General features: G+C 42.6%; 1 protein-coding gene across 7 annotated transcripts in view; it reads left to right on the top strand.

Moving 5' to 3' along the window:
• Positions 1-14,344, top strand: part of Pdzd2 (PDZ domain containing 2) — a 374,613-nt gene that overhangs the window by 64,149 nt on the left and 296,120 nt on the right. Inside the window, exon 2 of one of the 7 annotated variants that reach the window (XM_074077657.1) lies at positions 12,009-12,154. The exons of the other annotated variants lie outside the window; for them this stretch is intronic. The gene's annotated coding sequence lies outside the window, so the exon portion shown is untranslated. The remainder of the gene's footprint in view (positions 1-12,008; positions 12,155-14,344) is intronic. 7 annotated transcript variants of the gene reach the window in all.

The raw sequence follows: 14,344 nt of genomic DNA, 5'->3' as shown, positions 1-14,344 counted from the left end.
CTCTTGTTCTGTGTTCACAGAATTGTATCACATGCATTACAAACCATGATTTCATTGTATTGTTCTGGAGTAATGGAAGCGTCTATTGCCACCACTATGTCATAAAAGAGAGGTTTTCTTCATCTTTTTGTGTCATTAGTTTGCATGGCTTTAATAAAGTCATTCCTGAAAAGGAAGATGCTTGGCTTTGATGCCACAGGGTTGACTGAATCATTCTGTCCTGGGTGCTCCCAGTCAGCACAAGCTCTACTGGGCACAGGGCTAAGGCCATCTTTCTGCACAGTCTTTGCTCTTCACTTGTGCCTCAAGCCCATGATGTCACTGGGGACTGCCTATATGTGGATTTGGCCCATCTTCTCCCCAAATTGATTTCTTCTCTCACTTCTATTCAATTTTAACAAAATGACACAGAACTCACATCTCCCTTCTGTCTTTTGAAGACGTACTTTGCATTGCTTGGAACGTATCAGTTGTTAATTTACAGTTACTGGATGCTTATTCACATTTAGCCATCTGTTTTAAAATGTACCCATGATTTGTTTTAATCAGGTATGGTAAGACATGCAGACACAGAAATGCCTGTCAAGAAGCAAGAAGTTCACACTCATAGGTCCTTAGAAACAGGAAGTGTGGCATGTCACACAGGGTCACATTGGGAGGCGCAGGATTGGTCAGGAAGCAGAATGCTCAAGAGGGGAAAATGTGGTTAAATATCTTTAGTATGATTTTCAAGAAAAGGAATGGGCAAGCAGGCTTAGTGTTGCTTGGTTTGAATGATTTCTTTGGGCTCGGGGGCGTAGGGCTGTCCCTAAGTTTCTGGTATAGGGCTCTGGGGTGATTAAGGCAAGAGGTGATAAGGGAGAGCTCAATAAAGGAGGTGTGTGTGGGTGTATGGCCTCTGATACAATAGTTGGTTATGGAAGGTGTGAAGGCAAGTGGTTTACCTGCTCTAAGAACTGGCTAGCCCTGGGACGGGCCAGCTCTCCCCAGCCAGCTAGGCCCCAGATGCCAGAAAAATCAAGAATGGAGAAAAGAAGAAAATACAGTTAATGTACCATCTTTTAAAATGTTTACCTAAGACAGGTAACCCTCTGGCCTTTGCAATTCTAGATCCAGTCCTGGACACATTGTAGACCCTCAGTGATTATTTAGTGCTGAATAAATGCTCCACACAGAGACGTGCCTAACACACTGACTCTGCCCTTCGGGAGGATATAATCTAGGCTGAGAAAGATGCCCAAATATATTCATTGTAACTTGATAGTTGCCATTAAAACCTACAGTCATCTGCAAACATACTCCTCCTAGGGTCCTTGCTACTAGAGAGACTCTTGGTCTCCCTAGCCCTAAATCTGCTAAGTGATCTTTGCTCCTTACTGTTCCCATGCCTCCCTCCTCCTTAGCAACCCCCTACAGACACCCCCAACCACTCGGTTCTATCTTCTAGAGCCAAGGCTTAGTTTATCCCATGCCTCTTCTGGGGGCCTGGTTAGAGCAGGGCGCCTGTCCGTCCTGTCATCTGTTCCATGGCAGAGCAGTGAGTGCTAATTTGCAGCAGCTGAGCCCTGGCTGCTGGCTGGTGGGCATCTGGGAGTGGAGCAGCATGGGAGGGGCCCTTGCAGGGTAAGGGAGCCCTCCCAGGGGCTGAACCACCCAGAGAGCCCCTTTTCAAATGCTCTTTTTACCCTAGAAGCCACTGTCTCTGGAAGGGGCCCAGAGCCAACACAAGGCCAGAGACAATTTTGAGGTAGACAGTGTGTCTCAGGGCCTCCCACCTTCTCTGTGCATCTTCCTCTCCTGCTTGGGCCTTCCAGAAGGGTCTGGTACATGCTGGCTGTGCCGTCAGCTCTTCTGGAGAACTCGTTCACATTAATGGAATTTAAAGGTCACTCTTCCCCATGGTGTCTGTGCTGGAAAATAACCTAAGAAGGAGGGCACAATGTGTGGGCTCCAGAGCACAGTCAGAATTTGTTCCTCCCTTCCCGGTGAGGGCACAAGGACAAATGGAGGTAGGAGACCTGGGGAAGGAGGTATGGCATTTGAAGCTCTGGTTCAGGCTCCATGGTGTATGTCTGCAGGCTCTGATATGAGGCTAGGGGGCCTCAAAGGAAGGTGTCTTACTTAGTCTGATTTTGTGGCCATAAAAAAGTACCACAGACCATGTGGCATAACAGAAACTTGCTTATCAGTGTTCCAGACGCTACAAGTCCAAGATCATAGTCTCAGCAGGTTTGGTTTCTTCTGAGGCTTCTTTCCTTGGCTTGCAAACATTTTCTCCTCACATGGTCTGTTCTCTGTGTGTGAGTATCCCTGGCATCTCTTTCTGCTCCTTCTAAAGGTACCAGTCAGATTGGATTACGGTGTACCTACCAGCCTTGTTTTAATTAAATCACCTCCTTAAAGGTCCTATCTCCAAATACAGTCACATCTTGAAGAACGGGGGTTGAATTGTGGGCGCACAATTCAGCCTATAACTACAGACAGTGTAGTGATGGGTAATGCAGCTCTTAAAAATGTTCAGGTGGTGAAGAATTTGTGCATCAGTGGTGTCTATCCGATAAAAATGTTGATTCATCAGATTCCATTATATGAACTAAAACCAACTTTATTAGCAGAAAATAGGGTGCAGTGTTGAGTTTGCAATCCTAAATTCCAGTGAACAAAATGGGCACAGGGATGGGGAAACTGTTGAATGAAACAGACTAGTGGTTTTGAGACTTTGTTATATAGTATTTGCTTACTTGTTCAATTATTTTTTCATCCATTGCACTTGCTGACAAAACAGTAGCAGGTGCCACAGTTTTTAAAAGTTTCTCAGTGAAAATTTGAAGGTGACAAAATTCCCTTGCGTTGAATAAATTCTCCCCATGTATCTACGGAAACTCACTGTAACAATTTTAGCAATGCAAACAAACATCACCAGTAATCCAAAGAAGCATAGTTTGAGAATCACTGTGGGAAACAATTGTCTGTGTCTTCTCTAATTGACTGAGGGGACAATGATGCTTTTTAATGGTCATTGAAAGAAAGAGGCTAATCATTTACAGCCTGGCTTCTCCATCTATTTTTTTCATTTATTCATTTATTCACTATAATTGATTGAGTGCCTTCGAAAATGTGTAACACTCTTCTAGACACTAGTGATAAATGAATGAGATTCTGTCCCTGACTTGAGGTATTGAGTTCTTAGATAAGAATTTTGGTTGAGGGGCTGGCACTGCAGCTCAGTGGCACATTGCTTGTTTAATATGATCCTCCCCTCCCCCGCCCCCCAAAAAAGAGTTGCACACCACATAATCCACTCCAGTTAGTATAATCAGAGAAGTAATTTGTTTTATTTTATTTTTTGGTGGGTAGGAGGGAGTACTGGGGCCTGAACTCAAAACCTCACACTTGTTTAGCAGACACTCTTACCTCTTGAGCTACTCTGCCAGCCCAGAGAAGTAATTTATTTAAGAACTCCAGCAGAGGCAGAACTGGCTTGGAAGCAAATCAGCTGTTATACCTTGACTGTAAAACAGGCTTATGTGTTAAAGGCTTGGTGCCTTGTCCGTGATGCTGTTGGGAGGTGGTGGAACCTTTAGGAGTCAGGGTCTAGTGGAAGGAAGTTACATCACTGGGGACATGCCTTTGAAAAGGGTAGTGGGTCTCTTAGCCCCTCTCTTTATTTTTTGCTACCTGTCTGCCATGAGGTAAGCTGCTATGCTCCACCACCCATCACATTCCCCACCATGTCATATCTTGTCACAGGCCTCAAGGCAATAAGCAATAAGCCAACTGACCATGGGACAGAGACCTCTGAAACAGTGAGCCAAAAATTATTCTTCCTCCTTTTAAGTTGATTTACCCCAGGTATTTTGTTACAGTGATGGAAAGCTACCTAGCACAGCAGCCAGTTGGGACAGTGCCTTCTTCCACTGGAAATTCTCCTGCTCCCTCTGGTGCAGAGCACCAATGCTCGATGCTGAGCTCCAGGCATTCCTTTAAGATGTCTTAGTCCATTTTCTGTTGCTATAACAGAACATCTGAGATGTATGGGTAATTGATAAAAAAAAGAGTTCATTTGGGCTAATGGTTCTGTAGGGCTGAGATCATGTCTCCAGCATCTGCTTGCTTCTAATGAGGGCCTCATGCTGCTTCAACTCAGAGCAGAAAGTAGAAGGCAAGTGGGCACATGGAGAGAGAGGTCACAGGATGAGAGAAGAGCAAGATAGTGCTGATGAAGGTGAACTACTTATAACAACCCACTCTCATGGTGACTAATCCAGTCCAGCGGGGGGAGAACTCACTCCTGCCTGATGACATTAATCTATTCATGATAGCTCTGCCCCCATGAGCCAAACACCTTCTACTAGGCCCCACTTACCAATGCTGCTACATTGAGGAGTAAAGCCTCAACACAAGTTTTGGTGGAAACAAACCATATTCAACCCATTAGCAAAGATTTTCTGTTGCTATTGTCTCTGAAAGTTGGATGCCTGTGGCTACCATTGTCAAGATGGCTTCCACAAAATAGCCACTGCTTCATGCTTCTCACTTTGGATTGGCAGAGCCCTGGTCACATGACTTAGTCCCAGCAGAAAAGTAAGCTGGGGGAAATAAAGTTTCTGGCTTCTACCTTAAAATTATGTGGGGTTTTGAGATGGGAAATTCTACAATCACTGTCAAAGCATTGAGTAGCCAAAAAGCATAGCAGGTGTCCATTCTAAGTACACAATGGAAGAAATGGATGTATATTTTCAAAAATCATAATATGTGGTGAAATACTACAGTTGAGACATGCTTATTTGTGATGGGGACTGGAAAAGGAGCTGCTAAGAGCCTCGGATGATCAGAGAAGGCTTCCTAGAGGAGGTGATTAATGGACTGAGCTCATCTTAATGGATGAAACAAAGAGGGGGGCCTGGCAGTTTAGACCTAAATAAGAGCGAGGACCCTCACTCTGACTGTAGCATGTCTCCCTTGTAGGTGTGCTAAGTCAGAAAAATGGAGACTGGTAAAGCAAGAAGAAAAAGTAGTTGGAATCTGAACTCCTTAGCCAGTGACCCATATGGGGGCTGCCTAGGAAGTGCCAAGGGCATCTTGCACCGGGCTGTCTCCATAATTGGCTTGACTTGTGTCTCTTTTTCCCTCCCAACTCTACTCTCTTCAGATGTCCTATTAGGTTGTGGCTTCCAGTAGGAAACATACAGTTTCCTACTGTTTTTCAGAGGGGCTTTTAGATATACAAAGCCCAATTCCAAAGGAGTACCTCTTTTTTAAAGAAATGTTATTATGAAAGTAATAAGGAAAGTATAAAGTAAAAATTCCTCCATAATTAGAACTCATGTCTTTATATACTGTCTTTTTTAAAAGACCTCAAATGCAATTAAATTATGCTGACCATATTCCAGGATTTTCCTCTGGTTTATCTATCTTAGATTCCTGAAAAAGTGAGTCCTTGTAGCAGTGCTTTGAAATTTTATTTGTCAATAATATTTATTAATAATGAGGCTAAAGATAAGGATATTTTAAGGCTGAGGTTGGCTTGGTGAGCTGAAATACAGGGCCCTACTGCCCTCTAAGTCTGTTTCTTCTCCAGATCTCCTATCTCGCTAATTGCTTTCCCTAAGTAATTGCCTTAATTCAGCAACATAGCCATCAGCCTTTGTTCTCCCCTTGTCACTCTCCAAAGCAGCCACCAGCAAGTCGATGGGCTGTCACTCCACATGTGTCTCTCAGTTGTCCCTTCTCCCTAGGTGCACTGCCACTGTCCTTATGTGAGGAACCTTCACCCCAGCCTGAGCACACCCCATTATTGGTCTTCCCTAGACTATTCCTTTCACTGTAGCCAAATGAGATTCCAAATCAGAAGGGTTTTCCTGGGGTGTAAAACTTTCCAGGGCTGGTTTTCCACTGCTCTTAGATGAAACTAAAGGCCATTCACGTGGCTCTGACTATATTGCATAGTGTCTTCTCCCTCTCACCATCTGCAGGCCAGTGGCCACTGTGGTCTTCCAGCATGCCTTAGGCTCCTGAAGGGGATGCTTGGGTGGAGAGCCTGCCCCAATGCCCACACCTTCCCACCCTCTCCACTCCTCACAGCTGGCTTTTTGTTAGCTTTTCGGTCTCAGTTTATACATCATTTCCTCCAAGAGCATGACCCCATCTTTCAGCAACATAGTGAAATACCCCAACCTGGTGTTTTCTTCTTGTAGCTCCCTGTTTCTTTCTTTTCTGGCTCTCAACACAATGATCTATATTCTTTTGGTTTACTCCTTCTAGAATCTAAGTTCTGAGGACTTGGAGATCTTTTCAGCCTGTTCCCTCTGTAGCCACAGCATCTGGCCTAGAAGTATACAGTAAATGTTTCATGAAGGAGTATACAGTAAATGTTTCATGAAGGAGTGAAGCAATTTAGGTCCTCCAAGCCTTCTGCCAGACCTCTTCCTGCTCCTCTTTAAGGAGCATTTTCTCTATGTGGGAAGGTTATCACCAGCCTCAGATTATCACAGGCTGCCAACTCCCTGCAGCAAACCCCAGGAGATCCCCAGGCTCTGAGCTTCTCCTACCTGCCTGCACTCAGCCATGGCTGCCAATATGGGATGACCCACATTTCATCTTGTGTGTGTGTCAGTAAAACTGGCCTGCCTCGCAGGTTGCTTCCTCAGCTGTCTGGGTCTCCACACTTCCTGCCACATGAGTAGGAGATGATCATGAGGCTGTCCTGGGTCTTCCCTGCAGATGCACAGTGGAGTAGAAAGAGCACTGGACTTGGAGCCCTACTCCACCCCTCCCCCCCACACACTGTGTGACTTCAGAAAAGTCACTCTATCCCAAGCCTGCCTTTCCTTGTTACAGAATTTGAGCAGAGGTCCCTGCTCTGGGTTATCTCACAGGGATGTTGAGTTGATGTTTGTAACTTCCTGGGCGCAACTAAGAGTGTATAGTCATAGCATGTTGACTCAGTGTGCTACAGTTTCATTTGGAAAGAGGAGGGTTATCTTGGAGCTGAGAGAGGCAAGTCATAAAAGTTTGTCTGGACAGCTCCTGTACCCCTCAGCAGATTGAAGAGGACTTGGGCTGTGCAAGGTGGGCCCATGCCAGACCTGGAAGGACCATCCTCTGGGAGACATTGCCCTGCCCACCCCACTACGGTCAGAGCACAGGTTGCGTACAGAGAGAGCCACTGCCCAAATGGTAAAGAGTGGAGGGAGATGTGGCATTGCAGAGAACAGGCGCTGACTCCGTGTCTGCTCATCTTAATGACAGTCTTTTGGGGCACTCTGATGAGATTGTGGCTGGTTGCAGTGCTATCACCCACTGTAAATATGCAAGTCTACACTTGAAGCTGGGCTCTTGTTTTAAGATCAACTAGGAGACAGTTACTGATTATCTATAGGTCAAAGAAATCTAAGATTCCCTCTCTTCTAAGGCAGGATATTCCAGCCTCAGCACTTGGTACATTTAGGACAGGTAATTCTTTTTTGTTGTTGTTTTATTATTCATATGTGCATACAAGGCTTCGGTCATTTCTCCCCCCTGCCCCCACCCCCTCGCTTACCACCCACTCCACCCCCTCCCTCTCCCCCCCACCCCCTCAATACCCGGCAGAAACTATTTTGCCCTTATCTCTAATTGTGTTGAAGAGAGAGTATAAGCAATAATAGGAAGGAACAAGGGTTTTTGCTTGTTGAGATAAGGATAGCTATACAGGGAGTTGACTCACATTAATTTCCTGTGCGTGTGTGTTACCTTCTAGGTTAATTCTTTTTGATCTCACCTTTTCTCTAGTTCCTGGTCCCCTTCTCCTATTGGCCTCAGTTGCTTTTAAGGTATCTGCTTTAGTTTCTCTGCATTAAGGGCAACAAATGCTAGCTAATTTTTTAGGTGTCTTACCTATCCTCATATCTCCCTTGTGTTTTCTCGCTTTTATCATGTGCTCAAAGTCCAATCCCCTTGTTGTGTTTGCCCTTGATCTAATGTCCGCATATGAGGGAGAACATATGATTTTTGGTCTTCTGGGCCAGGCTAACCTCCCTCAGAATGATGTTCTCCAATTCCATCCATTTACCAGCGAATGATAACATTTCGTTCTTCTTCATGGCTGCATAAAATTCCATTGTGTATAGATACCACATTTTCTTGATCCATTCGTCAGTGGTGGGGCATCTTGGCTGTTTCCATAACTTGGCTATTGTGAATAGTGCTGCAATAAACATGGGTGTGCAGGTGCCTCTGGAGTAATCTGTGTCACAGTCTTTTGGGTATATCCCCAAGAGTGGTATTGCTGGATCAAATGGTAGATCAATGTCTAGATTTTTAAGTAGCCTCCAAATTTTTTTCCAGAGTGGTTGTACTAGTTTACATTCCCACCAACAGTGTAAGAGGGTTCCTTTTTCCCCCCGCATCTTCGCCAACACCTGTTGGTGGTGGTGTTGCTAATGATGGCTATTGTAACAGGGGTGAGGTGGAATCTTAGTGTGGTTTTAATTTGCATTTCCTTTATTGCTAGAGATGGTGAGCATTTTTTCATGTGTTTTTTGGCCATTTGAATTTCTTCTTTTGAGAAAGTTCTGTTTAGTTCACTTGCCCATTTCTTTATTGGTTCATTAGTTTTTGGATAATTTAGTTGTTTAAGTTCCCTATATATTCTGGTTATCAGTCCTTTGTCTGATGTGTAGCTGGCAAATATTTTCTCCCACTCTGTGGGTGTTCTCTTCAGTTTAGAGACCATTTCTTTTGATGAACAGAAGCTTTTTAGTTTTATGAGGTCCCATTTATCTATGCTATCTCTTAGTTGCTGTGCTGCTGGGGTTTCATTGAGAAAGTTCTTACCTATACTTACTAACTCCAGAGTATTTCCTACTCTTTCCTGTATCAACTTTAGAGTTTGGGGTCTGATATTAAGATCCTTGAACCATTTTGAGTTAATATTGGTATAGGGTGATATACATGGATCTAGTTTCAGTTTTTTGCAGACTGCTAACCAGTTTTCCCAGCAGTTTTTGTTGAAGAGGCTGCTATTTCTCCATCGTATATTTTTAGCGCCTTTGTCAAAGACAAGTTGGTTATAGTTGTGTGGCTTCATATCTGGGTCCTCTATTCTGTTCTACTGGTCTTCATGTCTGTTTTTGTGCCAGTACCATGCTGTTTTTATTGTTATTGCTTTGTAATATAGTTTGAAGTCAGGTATTGTGATACCTCCTGCATTGTTCTTTTGACTGAGTATTGCCTTGGCTATTCATGGCCTCTTTTTTTTTTTCTTTTATTATTCATATGTGCATACAAGGCTTGGTTCATTTCTCCCCCCTGCCCCCACCCCCTCCCTTACCACCCACTCCACCCCCTCCCACTCCCACCCCCTCAATACCCAGCAGAAACTATTTTGCCCTTATCTCTAATTTTGTTGTAGAGAGAGTATAAGCAATAATAGGAAGGAACAAGGGGTTTTGCTGGTTGAGATAAGGATAGCTATACAGGGCATTGACTCACATTGATTTCCTGTGCGTGGGTGTTACCTTCTAGGTTAATTCTTTTTGATGTAACCTTTTCTCTAGTACCTGTTCCCCTTTCTCTTGTGTTCCCATATAAATTTCACGGTAGATTTTTCGATCTCTGTAATAAATGTCATTGGAATTTTGATGGGAATTGTATTAAACATGTAGATTACTTTTGGGAGTATAGACATTTTTACTATGTTGATTCTACCAATCCATGAGCATGGGAGATCTCTCCACTTTCTATAGTCTTCCTCAATCTCTTTCTTCAGAAGTGTATAGTTTTCCTTGTAGAGGTCTTTCACATGTTTTGTTAGGTTTATACCTAGGTATTTGATTTTTTTTGAGGCCATTATAAATGGAATTGTTTTCATACATTCTTTTTCACTTTGTTCATTATTAGTGTATAGAAATGCTAATGATTTTTCTATGTTGATTTTATATCCTGCTACCTTGCTATAGCTATTGATGATGTCTAGAAGCTTCTGAGTAGAGTTTTTTGGGTCTTTAAGGTATAAGATCATATCATCTGCAAATAGAGATATTTTGACAGTTTCTTTACCCATTTGTTTTCCTCTTATTCCTTCTTCTTGCCTAATTTCTCGTGGCTAGGAATACCAGTACTATGTTGAATAGGAATAGAGATAGTGGGCATCCTTGTCTGGTTCCTGATTTTAGAGGGAATGGTTTCAGTTTTTCTCCATTAAGTATAATGCTGGCTGTAGGTTTGTCATATATAGCTTTTATAATGTTGAGGTACTTTCCTTCTATTCCTAGTTTTCTTAGAGGTTTTATCATGAAATGGTGTTGGATCTTATCAAAGACTTTTTTCTGCATCTATTGAGATGATCAAGTGGTTTTTGTCTTTGCTTCTGTTAATGTGGTTTATTACGTTTATTGATTTTTGTATGTTGACCACCCCTGCATTAGGACAGGTAATTCTTTACTGTGGGAGTAGGGCCTCTCCTGTCCAGTGTAGGAGGTTTGGTAGCATCTTCTGGCTTCTACCCACAAGATGCCAATAGCACAACAACCCCCACCCCACACCAAGACACACACACACACACACACACACACACACACACACACTTGCGAATATATCTGCAGACATTACCAGATAGCCCCTTGGTGCAAAATCTCCTCCCCTCCCCAATACACAAACTTCTTGAGCAATACTGCCCTAAGGGAAATAATAAACAAGATGCATGTGAAGAATTCAGAGGAGAAGAGGGAAGAGTGGGATACCAAACACAAATGCACTTCCACAGGTCAGTTGACTGCTTGGATGTTGACACTCCTTGTCTTTAGACACTCCTGGATGTAGTAAGGATAAGCATGACCACACCTGTTAGGACCCTTCTTTATAGGATTTATCTAACCTGAGAAAATTCAGAGATTTACATGCTTCTTGGTTGCAAAGATTAGTTTGCCTTCATGAAGACAGTTTTAGTCAGACATAGTGGCACAATTCTATAATCTCAGCACTTGGGAGGCTGAGGCAGGACAATCATGAGTTCAAGGCCAGCCTGAGCTACATAGTGAGACCCTATCTAAAAGTCAGTAAGCAAGTAAATAAATAAATAAAATAAAGGCAATGTCTATGAAATCTGATTGCATTTATAAATTGACTAATTATAGGATTGTTGGGAGGATCAAGATATCATATATAGCATACTCAGCTATTTTTATGAATTATTGATTTATTTCTATAATATGTGATTTATATTATAGCTATTATGCAATGTATGGCTTCTGTGGTCTCTATATATATATCGTTTGATGCTGTATATGTGATTTAATTTTTATTAATACACAATATTTTAAAATATTTAAATATTTACATTTAAAAATTAATACATACAATATATGATAACATATATATATATGTATATATAATTTGATGCTCACAGTCACCCTATATGATAGTGGTAGAATACCCATTTTTCTATGAGAAAGTGAGATCTTGACACCTTTACTGTCCTTTCAGGGTCACACAGCCTGTCTGAGGAGGAGATGGTATTTGAACTTGGCTTGTTAGGTCTTCAGGAACTGTTTTTTTCACTGTAGGAAGGAAATGAGGTCAGAAGTTAGACGTCTGTCCCCAGTTTTTTTCATCCCTCCACTGACTGAAGAACAATCTTTTCATCTCAGAGTTGCTTTTACAAAATAGGTATATCTGTCTTGAATATATATGACTTCATTCAAAGAGATTCTAGGTAGCGAGAGGCTGAGGCAGTGCAGGATTTCTTGGTAACCCTTTGCACTGTCATACCTAGAGTTGGTGCTTAATGACTATTTGCTGTTTGTTTTTCCCTGACTCCTTTGTCCTTCTGGCAAGACTTAGTGTTTGAGGAGGAGTGAAAAACTCTTCATGGCTCTTAAGGAATGGAAATTCTATCTTATACTTTAGCTTCGGATATGAATTATTTCTTATTACCCTCGAATTTTAGACCCTGTGAGGAGCAACTGTTTTGGGAGGGTGCAGAGTCAGTTCTGGCCCTTTATGCACATATCCCTCCTCTTTTGCAGAACCTAACTTATCCACATGTGACTCTGACGTGATAAGCATCTCTCCTGGGAGGGGCCCCAGGGAACGACCTGCTCTCCTTCCACTGTAAGGATGATTCAGCCGAGGAAGAAATATCTACTCCAGAAAACCAAACCACCTAATTGGGGTGAGGGAGTATGTTTGTGTGAGAAATGAAATGGAGTAGGAGAGAAATCTCCTGGTGAATGGGGGCCCTCGTGTTCAGAAACCTGTAGCATCAGCACTTTTATAGGGGGTCCTGGAGTGAGTCTCAGGATGAACGAATTGTCAGCTGTGTGGAGGGTGACCATGACCATGAATTTATTTGTATTTGAAAACACTTTTACAAACTTGTTACACTCTTGTTTTGCAAGGGAATGAAGCTTTGGGAAAAAGAACAAAGGGTGGATATTTGGGTGATAATACTCACAGCCAAGCCATTGCTGAGTCTGCCTAAGTGAAATGGTTGATTATGAGGCCTTCAAATATTGTTGTGTCTTCTCAAGGTCATGTGTGTCATAATTGGTCTAAAGCAAATTCTTTTCCTTTCTGTCCAGCATAAGGGAAAACACTCTTCTCACCTGCTTGAGATCCAAGGTATTTTCAAGCCTAAATTGCTTAGCCTTTTGACTTACAAGTGCTTGCTTTATGTCTGCCTCTCTTCTAGTCTGGAGTTGGGTATGCGGAGGCTCAAGAGCCTTTTTGGAACAGCTTTTGTTAAAGTTGTTGTTTTGCTTTGCTTTAAATTTCTAAATCCAGAACATGGCTATGTACTAGGCGTGCCTGGGTAAGAGGCCAAAAATGATAAGGTAACCCAGATGCCCAGGGCAGCAGAGAGCCTGCCCACTCAGAATTGGTTTTATTTATATATTTTTAATCAAGGTAAAATTAACCATTTTAAAATGTGAAGTTCATTTTACAATGTTGTACAATTGTTACCTCTATCTGATTCCAAAACATCATCATCCCCCAGTGAGACCCTGTACCCACTGAGCAGTTTCTCCCCATTTCCTGCTCTCCCCAGCCCCTGGCAGCCACTCACCCATTCTCTGTCTGTGTAGCTTTAACTATTCTGTTTACATAAATGGAATCATATAATATGCGACCTCTTTTGTCTGGCTTCTTTCACTTAGCAAAGTGTGTTCATCTATGAGGTAGTGTACATGAGACTTTGTTCCTTTTTATAGCTGAATAATATTCTCTGTTGTTCATCCATTCAGCTGTTGATGGATGTTTGTGTTGTTTCTGCCTTGTGGCAGTTATAAATACTCCTATGAGCATTCAAATAAAAATATTTGTTTGAATCCTGTTTTTAGTTCTCAGGGTATATACTTGGGAGTGGAATTGCTCAGGCATGTGGCACGTCTGTGCTTTAACTTTCTGTGGAATCAACCTTGGTTGGTTTCAGTTATTTCAGTTGATTTCAGCCCCTGGCCTGCTGTTAGGATCATTACAAGGGCTTTACAGGGCTCATGAGGTTTGAGTGTTGGAAAGAGCCTTTCAGCTTTTCCCCCATTATCCGAAACCTGTAACACACTTTAGAGAAGCTCCTCCATCCTCTGCATGCACAGTTGTTGCACAGAGGGGTACCCTGCCTCCCATGGATGGTCATCCCATTTATGGCCAGTCCTAGCTGAGGGCTTGCCCTAGTTCTTCTCAATAGAGTAGTTTTTATCTGGAATCTATAGACTCTGGGATCTATCCACAGATGAGTTTCAGTGTGGAGAAGAGTTTATAACTCTCATTAAATCTTTTAAGTTGTCCCCAAACTATGTTCTGATGCGACCCAATTATATCATCTTTCTCTTCTACCCATGAGCCTTTGAAGGTTTGCTGGCAGACCATTACTTGATTGACAGCTGCCCTTATTGCCAAATCCGCCGATAAGGATTGGCATTACTATGAAGAAGATTATTACAAAAGCGTGGGCTGTAACAATGACATTATAGATTTGGTCGTCTCCTAATAGGGTTCCTGGTTGTCCTAATTCTCCTCTCACCTCTGACATCCAAGTGCAAAGACCAACAAAAGGCAATGTCTTCCCAAATGCCCACCTGATAGAGGATAGGGCTGGCTGGAAGGCTGTACATAAGGAGGTGGGAGGAAAGAAATATGACAAATGCCTCACAGAGGTCCACTGCCCATGACCTTAGCCACTTGTGGTTTGCTGCAGAGGCTGAAAGAATTTACTATCTAGAGATTGTTTCGTTTGGAGAGAAGGTCATTTCTGAGACAGCTGAGAACATCCTTGAAAGTTGTTCAATCTATGGTGTGAATAAAGTGGGAAAAACAGAACAGGAGCAGCTCTTATTTTTTGTAAAAATAAATCATCTGCTGA

This window comes from Castor canadensis, chromosome 6, assembly GCF_047511655.1.
Source record: "Castor canadensis chromosome 6, mCasCan1.hap1v2, whole genome shotgun sequence".
Classification (NCBI taxonomy): domain Eukaryota; kingdom Metazoa; phylum Chordata; class Mammalia; order Rodentia; family Castoridae; genus Castor; species Castor canadensis.
This window is presented reverse-complemented; position numbering and strand designations above follow the sequence as displayed.